This window comes from Ornithorhynchus anatinus, chromosome 17, assembly GCF_004115215.2.
Source record: "Ornithorhynchus anatinus isolate Pmale09 chromosome 17, mOrnAna1.pri.v4, whole genome shotgun sequence".
NCBI classification, from domain to species: domain Eukaryota; kingdom Metazoa; phylum Chordata; class Mammalia; order Monotremata; family Ornithorhynchidae; genus Ornithorhynchus; species Ornithorhynchus anatinus.
The window spans coordinates 44,401,449-44,413,296 of record NC_041744.1 but is presented as its reverse complement, the minus strand read 5'-3'; the positions used below and the strand labels follow the sequence as shown (position 1 = coordinate 44,413,296).

The 11,848-nt window shown below is 43.5% G+C and overlaps 1 long non-coding RNA gene across 1 annotated transcript; it reads left to right on the top strand.

Annotated features, from left to right (window-relative positions):
• Positions 1–736: 736 nt before the first annotated feature.
• On the top strand, positions 737–4,583 carry LOC114817695. Its single transcript, XR_003765548.2, has 3 exons — positions 737–780; positions 4,088–4,191; positions 4,427–4,583. It is a non-coding gene; the product is annotated as an uncharacterized LOC114817695 (long non-coding RNA).
• Positions 4,584–11,848: the final 7,265 nt, after the last annotated feature.

The following is an 11,848-nucleotide window of genomic DNA, read 5'->3' as shown; positions in this document are numbered from 1 at the left end:
TGGTGACTTTGTGATTGTTTCTAGGTTTCAAATCATTTAACTATTGTTGCAAAGATAACCACACATTTAATCTTCACCTTTCCTTTAGTATGTTCTCAACAAAATCTGAATCACACTTCTACATTTCATCACAACACATCTGATAAAGGTAATTTGAATCTTTCTGGCTCTAGCTTTCACCGGGGAGATTAGGAGAACTCTAATGCTTTACATGATGATATGTGGTTCAAGGTGGCTAATGAGGACAGATTTTATATCTCTGCCTTAGTCAAGAGTGATCTCTGGATTCTCATCACTCTGCCCCTTTATTTTGTGTTTTACCTGTAATATTTTGGTGGGGGGGACTGCCTCCCCTGCTGGACTGTAAATTCCCTGAGTGCAGGAGTTTTGTCTACTAACTGTGTTGTTTGTGTACTCTGCTTAAAACTAAATACATACAATCTGACGTAAACACATTTTTTGTTTTCCTTTACCTGTGTTTCTGAGTCGCCACTTTCCTTAGTGGCAGAAAGAAACACATCCCCAGAGGTTTTGAGTAGTCAAGCACAGTCTATGCTTATGTTCCAGAACTTTGTTGTAGATATCATACTTGGTCTCTCCAGATTAATAACCCTTTCTCTTTTTCTAGGATGTCACTGTGCCTTGTGTCCAAAAAAATGGTTCAGTCTTAGAAACAGCTGTTACTTCTTTTCTGAGGAAAAAAGAACTTGGTATAACAGCACAACAGCCTGCACTGCTCAGAACTCCAGTCTCCTGAAAATAGACAACAAGGAAGAACTGGTAGGTCATTTAATCTGTCAAACTCTGCCATATTAATAACTGTGGTATTGGTTAAGTGCTTACTATGAGGCAGGCACTATCATAAACTTGGTTGGACACAATCCCTATCCCGCACGGAGCTCCCAGTCTTAACCCCCATTTTATAGATGAAGGAACTAAGGTTCACTGATGTGCAGTGACTTGCCCAAGGTCACACAGAAGACAAGTGGAGAAGCTGGGAATAGAACCTAGATTCATCTGACTCCTAGGCCCGTACTCTTTTGACTAGGCCATGCTGCTTCTCTCTATTGTTCTGACCTGGAAGCTTGGGGAGAAAAGGCATAGGAGGATGAATCTCACAGGAGATGGGACAAGAATCCTAGTCCCATTTTAGTGGATTGAGCACAGGCCATGGAGTCAGAAGAACTTATCCTGGCTATGCCACTTTTCTGCTATGTGACCTTAGGCAAGTCAGCTAACTTCTCTGGGCCTCAGTTTCCTTAACGACAAAATGGGGCTTCAATCCTCCCTCCTACTTAGACTGTGAGCCCCATGAGGGACAGGATGCCTGTCCAACCTGATCATTTATATCTGCCACCAAACTTTGAACAGATAGCAAATGCCTAACAAAAGGTCATTAATAAAAATAGTTGGGAGAGTCCATTATAACGGAGTTGGTATTTCAGTTCCCCGTCCACGATGAGCTTGCAGTCTAGAGTGAAAGTTTTCCTCTTTGTAGCCGGAGCGGATTTCATATAAAGGAAAGGATAGAGGACTGTACTCTCTCAAGCGCTTAGTACAGAGCCCTGCACACAGTAAGTGCTCAATAACTATGATTGAATGATTGAATAAATGAAGGTTCTTGGGAGAATCTCAGGTTGGGGGTTAGCTATGACAAAAACTTTGTTGAAAACACAGTAACTACTCTGATTGTAGTAATCAGACACATGAACTGAAGCATCCTCTGCCTCCATTAATCTCTATCTTACTTTCCCAACCGACCTTGTTTCTGTCCCATCCAAATCAGTCATATATCTTTGCTAAAATTAGAGCTATTTTTCTCTGCAATATTTCAGAGCCATAACCCTCTAGGCCTGATCTCAAATTTTGTACTAATTAAGCTCTTTGATATTGACCTCATCCCTAGCACCACAGCTCTTCTGTTGATAGCAGCATGACATAGTGGATAGTGAGAAGGTCATGAATTCTAATCTGACTCTGCCACTTGTCTATTGTGTGACCTTGGGCAAGTCCCTTAACTTCTCTGTGCCTCAGTTACCTCATCTGTAAAATGGGGATTAAGACTGTGAGCCCCCCTTGGGACAACCTGATTACCTTATGTTTACCGCAGTGCTTAGAACAATGCTTGGCAAATAGTAAGTGCTTAACAAGTACCATCGTCATTAGTATATCCTTATATTCTGCATTTCCTCTACCTTTAATTTATTTTGTCTGTCTCCCCACTAAGTGATAAACTCCTTGTGGGCAGGGATTATGTCTTCCAGTTCTATTGTATTGTACTCTCCCAAGGATGTAGTCCAGTGCTATACAGTAAGCAGTCAGTAAATGCCATTAATTGATTGAATGATTGATCGATTTTATGTTTTATACCAGTGATCTCACAGTGGGAGTCACTTCCAGATGCTGGAAGGAAAGTGAGAAAATGAGAGTACAATAAATCAATTCTGAATCAGATTGGGAGGGAATCTCCACTAGAACAAGAGGGAAAAAGGAGGAAACAACCCAGTGTCAGTGCCTGAGTCCACTGGATACACAGGCAAAAGGAACTGATTCATTACAGGGCTTGTTCAGCACTTACTGTGTGTCAAGTAATGGTCTAAGCTCTGGGGCAGATACAAGATAACCTGGTTGGAAACAGTCCCTGTCCCTCATGAGCCTCACAGGTTAAGGAGGAAAAACAGGTATTGAATCCCCATTTTACAGTTGAGGAAACTGTGGCACAGAGAAGTTAACTGACTTGCCCAAGGTCCACACACCTAATTCACTTTAACTACGCTAGCACTTAACAAATACTATTTAAAAAGAATAAAGCCTAGAATTAAATGAATCCGGATCAGAACCAGGGAACTTTCTACTAGGCCATGTTACTTACACGATCATCATCAGATGATGACGGTGATGATGATGAAATTGGCAATTATGATGACGATGATGAAAAAGAAGACTGAATGCCTTACAAAGCTGAGGGATCTGCAGAAGACAGTGAAGCTGCCTAACAAGAGAACTAGGAAGTGAGTTTAGGCTAACCTGTCCAGTGTATGAGAGTTCATACCAGGAGGCAAAGGAAGAGTCTAGCAGACTTTTCTCTGTTAATAATAATAATAATGTTGGTATTTGTTAAGCGCTTACTATGTGCCGAGCACTGTTCTAAGCGCTGGGGTAGACACAGGGGAATCAGTATGTCCCACTTGGGGCTCACAGTCTTAATCCCCATTTTACAGATGAGGTAACTGAGGCACAGAGAAGTTAAGTGACTTGCCCACGGTCACATGGCTGACAAGTGGCAGAGCTGGGATTCGAACTCATGACCTCTGACTCCAAAGCCCATGCTCTTTCCACTGAGCCACGCTGCCCTGGGGTCAGTCCCTGCCATCTTACTCTCTGTCCCAGGACACTGGAGCCCAGTTCTCTGGTCCAGTGTTGTAATATGAATCTCAGGAATAGCAGATTCTCTTTTAGTTCTGTGTTCTGCACAGAGTAAGCACTCAATATGTATCACTGATTGATAGATTGAGATCCCTGAGGAGGAGGGGAGGGTCATCGGCAGGGAAATATTACCCCTTTCAATTCAAAGCCCTCTAACCCTCCATCTTCCTGTTTGGGATCCTCTGAGGGAAGAGAACATCAGCATCACCACATGGTAAAGGCAAACCATGAGTGGGGATGAAGGTCTGGAATCCAAGAGGAGACAGTGCAGCTGAAGCCCAAATATGATCCCTCTAGACTGAAAATTCTTGTGGGCAGGGAACATGACTATCAATTCTTTTGTTTCTTGCTCTCCCAAGCATTTAGTACAGTGCTCAATCAGTATAATTGTTTGATTGCTTGATCGACCGCCTCTGGTTTCCAGAGACCACACTGACTCGTACATAGAGTAGAAGTCCACATCTGACTCATAATGACTCTGCCCCTCTGAAAGGGTGGGAAAGCTGTAAGCTTGCCGTGGGCAGGGATCGTTTCTCTTTATTGCTGAATTGTACTTTCCAACAGCTGAGTGTAGTGGTCAGCACACAGTAAGCGCTCAATAAATATGACCGAAAGCACGAATGAATGATGTAACTTTCTGGTGTGTTTGTGCTTCAAACAGAATTTCTTGAACCAACTTCCTATTTATTTCTGGATTGGACTCTATCGTCATGAAAATAATGGTTTTTGGCAGTGGACAGATGGCTCAGCGCTTTCCTCTAAACTGTAAATCTCTGTAGATAAGGACTCTGCCTATTCAATGAGCATTAATCTTCCTGAATTCATCCTCTGGCCCAGTGTGTGCTAGCCCAATTCTCTGGTCCAGTGTTCTGCTATGAATCTCAGGAATAGCAGATTCTCTTTTAAAGCCCAAGTCGGGAATCATATGTGTGATTGCTTCTATATTGAGATTTTCATGGGATTGGAATGTACCAAAATAATTTCTTTGTCCCCATCACAGGTTGAGCTTTAAAGATACAAGTACCCCTGGGAACTGTGTAGCTTTTCATCCCCGAAGTTCAGGATCCGTACAAAATTGTTCAACAGTCTGGAGCTATATCTGTGAATTCACAAGATATTAATCCTTTTCTTGAGAATCCTTGAAAATGAGGCTCTCAGCTTTGACAAACCATGGACATTCTCTGCCGAGGGAATCTTTAAACAATCCAGCAACTTTTCCAGTAGGGGTTGGGTGTGTTTCCTTCCCACTGATACTTGCAAGACACCAATGACTTCACTACAAGTGCCCTTGGATCACCATGAGAAGATGAGACTGAAGCTCTTCTACTCTCCTACAGGAGATGTTAACCAGCCATTTGGAGCTCCAGCTTAGTGAAACTTCACCAGTCTCACTCCCTGAAAACAAAGAAGTTCCTCATCCATTTGCATAATTGAAATGTCAATGTTTAATCACTTGTGTCTCACGTTTCATTACCCACCAGGGCAGCGATCCTCTAATCTTCTGCATTCCTGCTACAGCATTCCAAGGTAGAACACCATTCCCTTCAAGAGGAGCAGATCTGTAATCTGCCCTAGTGGTTTACCCTAGGCCAAACAAGGAAAGCGACCCCAACAGCTACTGCTCTGCCATTTGATGCCTTTCTGAGGCCAGAGACACTATTTGTGGGTCATCATTTTCAGGTCCAACACTAAAATAACCAGAGGACAAGATACTGCTGGTTGGTCAGCAGTACAGAAATTTACCTTCAGGGACAGTGAAGGGTCAACATTTGGACTTCTGAGTGTCTTTTTGATGTTGCTATACCTGTTGCTTCCCGTGGTATAACAGACCCAGGGCACCATTGCTTAGATCTGAATCCAAAGCACAGAGATGAGCTCTGCCGTGGAATAAGGGAAAGCTGACCTTAATCAGAACAACAGGCAAAATGAAACCGTAAATTGTAGGCATGGAGTCTGGTGGTCAGTCAAGCAGTCAGTTAATAGCATTTATTGAGGGCTGACTGACTAACTGATTGACCTCTGGACTCCAAGTCTGCAATCCATGGTCTCATTCTGCCTGTCTGCCTGGTCATAATAATAATTATGGTATATGTTAAGCTCATACTAGGTGTCAGGCACTGTACTAAGCATTAAGATGGATGCAAACAAATTGGGTCAGTCACAGTCCCGTCCCCATTTTACAGATAATAATAATAATAATGGTATATGTTAAGCTCTTCCTGTGTGCTGAGTAACATTCAAAGCACTGGGGTAGATACAAGGTAATCGGGTTGTCTCACGGGGGGCTTGCAGTTTTAACCCCCATTTTACAGGTGAGGTAATTGAGGCACAGAGAAGTTAAGTGACTGCCCATGATCAAAAAACAGACAAGTGGTGGAGCCAGGATTAGAATCCATGTCTTCTGACTCCCAGGTCTGTTCTCTATCCACTATACCATGCTGCTTCTCATGGCCATGTATCTGTCAGCTCCCACTGGAGAAGTTTGACATACTTAAAATTGCACCAGCCATTTTGGCATCACTGCTGTAGTTAAGAGTTTCATTGTCTTAATAAACCAGGGGTAGCTAGGAGTAAGATGAGGGATCATCATGATCGACCCCCTCACTCCTCTCTGCCTTCTCAGGAATTTTCACTCTTCCTCCCTCCCTCTCTCACTCTCTCTCATCCTCGCACTTAGCAAGGGTTTAATAAATATGATTACCTCCATCTTTCATTTCTCAGAGTAGAATTTCTAGTGGAGAGAGCATGGAGCTGGGAGTCAGAGGACCTGTGTTTTAATCCTGTCTCTGCCACTTGCCTGCTAGGCCTTGGACAAATCATTTCATTTATGTGTGCCTCAGCTTCCTCATCTGCAAAAATGGGGATTCAAAACCTTATTCCGTCTCCTATTTAGACAATCAGCCCCTTATGAATAGGGAAGGTGTATGATCTGATTATCTTGTATCCACCCCAGTGTTTAGTACAGAGCTTGGCACATACTAAGTGCTTAAATATGAGGGGTTTTTTTTCCTTATTTCATCTACAGAATTGTCCATGCCTTAAGTTACTAAACTACCAATGATTGCTTAGATCCAAAGCACTAGAGTACTAGATAAATTTTTGTTGGTCTGTGTTGGCTTTTTGTGAAAGCAGAAAATCCGTTCTGAGTCTTGCCATAACGTATAGAATAAAATTATGTCAACCCTACCAAGGTAACAGGGCAGAAGTCCAAGTCTCCATAGCTCTCAAAAGAAATGTAAAAATAACTGTAATTACTGTGGTATTTGTCAAGGGCTCATTACATGCTAAGTACTGTATTAAGTGTTGGGGGTGGAAATAACCAAGTAGAACACAGTTTCTGGCCCACATGGGTCTTCCAGTCCAACTGCGGGGAGGACAGATATTGAATCCCCATTTTGCAGGTGGGGAAACTGGGGCATAGAAAAGTTCACACAACAGGGATTAGAACCGAGGTCGTCTGATAACTAGGCTTCTGTTCTTTCCATTAGGCCACACTCTCAAAGGCCGTGTGTGTCAGTAGAACTTGGATCAGGATGAAGTTGCAGCAGAAAAAGGACTTAAAGAGTCATAGGCTAAATTTTTACTTAAGTTATTGATTTCCAAGTGGGTAAATCAAATCTGCGTTTTCAACAATTTTATGCATTTTTCCTTGGAACTTGGATGACGAAAATGGGCTTTTATTATGAATCTTATCCAACACAAGAACTTTGGCAAAATCAGATTAATAGACAGTGATGATTAATTACATAGTAATAATTCATTCATTCAATCATATTTATTGAGTGCTTACTTTGTGCAGAGCACTGTACTAAGTGCTTGGGAAAGTACAATACAGCAGCAGAGACAATCCCTGCCCACAATGGATTTACAGTCTAGAGGGAGGGGGGAGTTATGTCACAGGGTGTTATTTCTAGTAGTCATTTCATGGACTTTTTTTTTTACAGATTCTGTCTCTCAACTGTCTTTGAGACATTCTTGCGTAGCTGTGATGCCGAGCGATAACACCTTTAGAGGTGCTGAGAGCTGAGCTCATGTTTCTGCTGTGACTGTAACTGCTTTGTGGCTGGAAACAGTTCTCTCAGTGGTGGGTGGCGGTGTCAACTTCTGACTATATTTACTGTCGGTGGCTGGTCAGTACAGAAAAGGCAACCAGGAAGCTCTGAAATGGCTCCCTATCTGCTTCTTGACTTCTTAAATACAAACAATTTTGCAAAGGAGGTAGTGACCAGTGTCAGGTTCTTCTGGGGTTTCCACATGCTCAGCAGCAGCTGTAACAATCACAACTTTCTAACCTTTACACACAAACAGGAAACAACCTAAGGTAGCTAGCAATTCTGTCACATAGCCCCAAGCCAGAATTAGACTGTGAGGTGTTTGCAAACTTTAGCTCCTCTTTGTCTCCCTCTTTCAGAAATCTGGTTCTTTCTCTTTGGATTCAGAGACCCCCTCATTTACTCCCCAGCTCCCAGGATTAAAATCTAACCCCTCTGTTAGGGGTATTAGGAGGAGAAACAACATAAACTCCAACTCTCTCCTGGACCCCCTCCAATCTGGTGTCCATCCCCTCCACTCCACCAAGACTGCTCTCTCAGAGGTCCCCCATGACTCCTTCTTGCTAAATCTAATGGCTCCTACTCTATCCTAATCCTCCTCGACCTCTCAGATGCCTTTGACACTGTCAACCATGCCCTTCTCCTACACACCTTATCTCACCTTGGCTTCGCAGACTCTGTCCTCTCCTGGTTCTCCTCTGATCTTTCTGGCCTTTAATTCTCGGTCTCCTTCGCGGGCTCTTCCTCCCCTTCCCATCCCCTAACTGTAGGGGTTCCTCAAGGGTCAGTTCTTGGCCCTCTTCTGTTCTCCATCTACACTCACTCCCTTGGTGAACTCATTCACTCCCACGGCTTCAACTATCATCTCTAAGCTGATGACACCCAAATCTCCAACTCCTCCCCTGTTCTCTCCTCCTCCCTCCAGACTCATATCTTCTCCTGCCTCTAGGACATCACCACCTTGATGTCTGCCCGCTACCTAAAACTCAACATGTTCAAATCTGAGCTCCTTATCTTCCCTCCTAAACCCTGTCCTCTCCCTGACTTCCCCGTCACTGTGGATGACACAGCCATCCTTCCCTTCTCACAGGCCCACAACCTTGATGTCATCCTTGACTCAGCTTTCTCATTCACCCCACACATCCAATCCTTCACCAACACCTGCTGGTCTCACCTTTACAATATCGCCTAGATCCGCCCTTTCCTCTCCATCCAAATGGCTGTCGTACTGGTACAAGCCCTCATATTATCCCGACTGGATTATTGTGTCAGCCTCCTCTCTGATTTCCCTTCCTCCTGTCTCTCCCCACTCCAGTCTATTTTTCATTCCGCTGCCCAGATCATCTTCCTGCAGAAACGCTCTGGGCATGTCACCCCCTCCTCAAAAACCTCCAGTGGTTGCCCATCAACCTCCACACGAAACAAAAACTTCTCACTCTTGGCTTTAAAGCTCTCCCTCATGTTGCCCCCTCCTACCTCACCTCCCTTCTCTCTTTCTACTGCCCACCCCATGCACTCTGCTCTTCTGCTGCTCACCTCCTCACTGTCTCCCGTTCATGCCTATCCCACCATCGACCCCTGGCCCACATCCTTCTGCTGTCCTGGAATGCTCTCCCTCCTCACGTCCGCCAAACTAACTCTCTTCCCCTCTTCAAAGCCTTACTGAGCACTCACCTCCTCCAAGAGGCTTTCCCAGACTGAGCCACTCCTTTCCCTCTGCTCCCCCTTCACCCTCTGCTCCTCCCTCTTCCCCCTCCCTCTCCCCTCAGCTGAGCACCTTTTCCCTCTGTTCCCCCTCCCCTCCACCCTCTGCTCCTCCCCCTTCCCCTCCCCTCAGCATTGAGCTCATTTGTACGTATTACTTGTGACCCTATTTATTTTGTTAATGAGGTGTACATCCTTTTGATTCTATTTATCTTGATAATGTTGTCTTGGTTTTGTTTTGTTCTGTTTTGCTCTGCTGTCTGTCTCCCCCTATTAGACTGTGAGCCCATCACTGGGCAGGGATTGTCTCTATCTGTTGCCATATTGTACATTTCAAGCGCTTAGTACGGTGCTCTGCACATAGTAAGCGCTCAATAAATACTATTGAGTGAATGAATCCTTCACCCCTGCCTCCCATCCACAGATTGAGTTATGTGGAATCCAACAGTCAGTTCTGCTCTTCTCAGGCTCTCTGGCCCAGATATTAACTGTCTACCTCAGTAGATATGACTGTCCCCTCTAGATTGTAAGCTCCTAGTGGGCAGGGAATGCATCTGTTTATTGTTATACTGTACTCTCCAAAGCATTTAGTACAGTGGTCTACACACAGTAAGCCCTCAATTAATATGATTGACTGACTGACTCAGACCTTTTCTGATTCTACAGTAACACGTGTCTGGGCTAAGGAAGAATCCGAGATAATTGTGTTTTCCCTTCTGTGACCTTAGTCCACTTTTGCAAAGAGACTGCCATGTGTGGGAAAAGGGAATTCATACCCACCCTCTCCATAGCTGACAGAGGGGTTTCTTTCATTCTCAGTGAGAAACTCAGCTAACCTCAGGGGAGGGAATTGCTCCTACCCTCCCGAACGTATTAGTGACTTGCCACAGGCCCAACACACTAAAATCATGCTGCTTGCACTCTGGGCTTTATTCCAATCAGTCAATCAATCGATGGTATTTATTGAGGGCTTCCTATGGGCAGATCACTAAACTAGGGGCTGAGGAGACTACAATACAAATGTTAGCAGACATGTTCCCCCCCACAACAAGCTTACAATTCAGAGGGAGAGGAAGACATTCATGTAAATTAGTCATTAGTCATAAATTAGTCAATAAGTATTTTATATATATGTACCTAAGTATAGAGAGTGGGCAGAGAATGTATATACCACTGTTACAGTGTACTCCCCTAAGCACTTATCACAATGCACCACACAGAGTTGCTAGATATGTTCCCTGCCCATATGACCTTTCTGATCTGAAACATCAGATTTTAAGGGGGTGTCAGAAACACAGGGGAAAATAGATTTTAGAGCACTCGAAATAGTTGTTGTTACTGATTATTACTTTCAATATGATCACTGCTCATAGGTTCTCACTCTCTCAAGGGCTTAGTACAGTGATCTGCACACAGTAAGCACTCAGTAAATATGACTGAATTAATGAATAAGATTACTGTTTAATAGAATATTTATTGGCAGTTAGAAGTGAGTGCTAATGTAGATTGTGAAAAGGCAGAAGAGAAAAATGAAATTAGAATTCCTTTTTCCATGATTATTTGGGAAATTACAGTTAATCAGAAGGCTCCTTCACCTGGGCTAAGCCAATGTGGAAAGACATGGACACTGAAGGCAAAGTAAATTGCAGAGTATCTGTCAATATTTGCAAAGAGGGACTGGACAGATGGGCTTCCTCTATAATCTTCTTCTCTCTTGAGTTATCTTTATGAAAGATAAAACTCTTTATTTTGTATATTAGGCAATTGGTTAAATGATTGTTCTTTAGAAGCTTCAAGGAGAATGGTTCCCCCATCGCATCTCATACTTTACCACGGCAACAAAATTCGGTAAGATCTCTGTTTCTCCTGTCTCCCCAACAGAGTATGCAGTAGAAAGAGAAACTTTACATTTCCACAGTCATACACTCATCACTCTGGCCTCTCACTGTACTGCAGGGTTAGAAAATTGCACTGCATCTCGGGAGTTTCCTTTGTGGTTTGTATAAGGATACCATGTAGCAAAATTTCTCTTCCCTGGCCTCTTTCGGCACATTTCTTACAGAAATAGCACTTTATCTCTCAGTCATAGGATTTACAAGGTATTTCAAGATCCTTTCCAGAATGGCAAGCAACCCAGATGGACATCTATTCATCAGAACAGGTAACAGTGACTAAAATCTCGGTGCCCTCTGTGTGAATGTGGAAAATGGATGCGTTATTGTTCTTGGCAGAAAATATAACAATGGGAAGAGAACCTCAGGACCCCATGCACCACTGTAATCAAGGGGAGGGATCGGGGAGAAATGTATCTAAATAACGTGCTGTTGTTTGGCATAGAGCAGTAGCAACTGCGCAATGGTCATGTTTCATCTTTTAACTAGAGATCAAATGGCATCGGCCCTAGAGATGGCTCTTCATCAGGAGGGCTATTTCAGGAAGGTATACTTCTCCCTGGGTTTCATTGAGATTATAAAAGTTTAAGGATAAGAGAAGGAATTATAATCAGGTTATCATTATTTTCCCCAACTCTTGAGGTAGTGTTATCCAAAACAATGTGTCGAAAAGTAGCGGGGAGGAACAGACTGTGCAGCTGGATCAGAGACACATTCCCTGAGTTTGAATTAAATGCAAGCAGGAGCCCAAGTTAGGTCCTGCTGGAGGAAATG